This window comes from Etheostoma spectabile, chromosome 15, assembly GCF_008692095.1.
Source record: "Etheostoma spectabile isolate EspeVRDwgs_2016 chromosome 15, UIUC_Espe_1.0, whole genome shotgun sequence".
Lineage (NCBI taxonomy): Eukaryota > Metazoa > Chordata > Actinopteri > Perciformes > Percidae > Etheostoma > Etheostoma spectabile.
This window is the reverse complement of record NC_045747.1, coordinates 34506726-34509270: the sequence shown is the minus strand read 5'-3', so window position 1 is coordinate 34509270 and position 2545 is coordinate 34506726. Positions and strand designations below refer to the sequence as shown.

The 2545-nt window shown below is 40.7% G+C and overlaps 2 long non-coding RNA genes across 2 annotated transcripts in view; both read right to left on the bottom strand.

Moving 5' to 3' along the window:
• The window catches only part of LOC116702616 (uncharacterized), a 39019-nt gene that overhangs the window by 11647 nt on the left and 24827 nt on the right, over positions 1–2545 (bottom strand). The gene's annotated exons all lie outside the window — the stretch shown is intronic.
• Positions 243–2480, bottom strand: LOC116702620 (uncharacterized). Its single transcript, XR_004335215.1, has 3 exons — positions 2428–2480; positions 1899–2072; positions 243–443 (listed from the first exon to the last, which is right to left on the bottom strand). It is a non-coding gene; the product is annotated as an uncharacterized LOC116702620 (long non-coding RNA).

Sequence of the window (2545 nt, the reverse complement as noted above, 5' to 3'; positions counted from 1 at the left end):
TGTGAGTGTTTAGGCTGCCCACCCAATCACAAGTTAGAAACACCATTCATGTTTTTATGTTATTATTTATCATTGCTAACAACATTTTCTTATTATTATCTTTCTTATTTCTCTTGTTTGGGTTGGCTGAGTCCATTGATGTTCCTTGCTATCACTGGCTTAAGAGACAGACAGAAAATTTGAAAATTGCTCAAACCCTCCATTAACCATGAACCAGCCAGAGTTCATCAGTTGGAAACAGAGGGACAGTGTTGTCCATCTGTCCATACCTGAGAGTGTCCAGTCTCCAGTGTGGGTCCTTAAGTCCAGCTGACAGCAGCTTCACTCCTGAGTCTCCTGGATGATTGTAGCTCAGGTCCAGCACTCTCAGATGGGAGGGGTTGGAGCTCAGAGCTGAGACCAGAGAAGTACAGCCTTCCTCTGAGACCAGACAACCTGACAGACTACACACACACACACACACACACACACACACACACACACACACACACACACACACACACACACACACACACACACACACACACACACACACACACACACACACACACACACACACACACACACACACAAACACAAACACACACAGTAATTCCTGCATAGTCTATTCAACATAGTTGGGATGACCCTCATATTGAACTGGATATAATTTCAAGTGAGGTAAAAATTCAAAACAATAAATATTGTATCATTGACCAAAACGCTATATTCAAGTCAAGTTTACGTGCCGTGAACCAAGACATGCTGTTGGTAAGCTGCTGAGTCACCTAACTCTTTCTGTACAATATTGTTACCACATTTAATACAGCATCATAAAAATGTTAGATTTGCACCTGTTCAGATATTTGGTCCCGGCAACGTTTTCTTCACTCATAAATTGCAAGCAATAAATCTTCATAAACACGCTCATGCAGTACATCATTAGAAAGCTTAAAGTCTCATGATTACATTAAAGTCACACACAAAGCATAAGATGACTTCTGGCGGTTGTACTCATGTTATGGAGTAAAGAAACATACAACATACAAGCTATGTAATACAAAATTAGCTGGTCCCCTCACAATCTTGTAGTTTCTGGCTTAGTTTCGACAAGGGAAAATCTAGATCGTTCATCATTTATCCCCTTGGCGGGCCAAAAAGTTACATCGCACACCGGCAGATTCTGTAACGTCAACACATTCCATTGCAGTCTGCTGGCTGCCAAAATTTCCCTGAAAGAAGCCAATCATGTCCCACCGTTCCGTTTGGGCCAACGTGGGAAAGATCAACTTCTATTCCTTCCAGTTAAAACTAAATGTTATCACAACGGCTTCCCTGTTTAGCCAATAGGAAGGCGAATTGATACCAAACTTGACCAGAAAATTTTAACCCTGTGATGGCTACAGCTGTGTCAAAGCAAAAATAGGGCCTTCTAATTGCATTTCACCATTTCATCAATTTATAACTACTTATTTCAATACATTTATGTAGGTAGATATTTCAAGTTTGTGTGTGAGTGATGTGGAAGTGTTTTTGTTTTTGAGAAGTTTTGTATTTTTCACTTTTTGGGCTATTTTTCTTAAAAAGGAAATAAGAAAAATGCACAGACATATCTGTAGAAATAAATTCGTATAAAATCCATTTTCTGAGCATTTGTCTTCTGGTGTTTTTTTCTGTATTAAGTTGAGACATGTGGCAAGGGTACTAGTTTTGTATGTTGCCCATGTAATATGCTTACAGTAGTGTTTTTTCTAACCTCTTTAGCTCTGTGTCAGTAAGGCCTAGTGTCACACTGAAACTAGGAAAAAACAATTGAGAGTGTTAACTTTTCCAATGACCTCAAGATCATCCTTTTGGGGGTAAAGATTTAGGCGAGAAAAGCATGTATTTTCAAGTGTGTTAAAGAGCAGTACACTAACCTGAGAGTTTCCAGTCTACAGTGTGGACTCTTCAGTCCAGCTGACACCACCTTCACTCCTAAATCCTGCAGGTCATTGTTACTCAGGTCCAGCTCTCTCAGACTAGAGGACTGGGAGCTGAGAACTGAGGACAGAGCTTCACAGCTTCTCTCTGACAGGTTACAGCCACTCAGTCTGAAAGTAATATTCAGCCAGTCCATTTAATTATCAATAAAATAATACAAATAAACAACGTTAGAGGTCATAATTTTTAAATAACAGTACACTAACTTGAGAGTTTCCAGTCTGCAGTGTGGACTCTTCAGTCCAGGAGACACCAGCTTCACTCCTGAATCCTGCAGGTTGTTGTTACTCAGGTCCAGCTCTCTCAGACTAGAGGACTGGGAGCTGAGAACTGAGGACAGAGCTCCACAGCTTCTCTCTGACAGGTTACAGCCACTCAGTCTGAAAGTAAAAATTAAAAATATGACGAAACAATTACAACTCATATTCTTCTGAATTATGAAAACTCTGCTGTGTGCGCACGTACAGAGCTTTGTTGGAGGCTTTGACCACCGGCAGCAGCCTCAGAAGAGCCTCCTCTGAAGCTGAGTATTTCTTCAGGTCAAACACCTCCAGATCTTCTTCTGATGACAGTAAGATGAAGA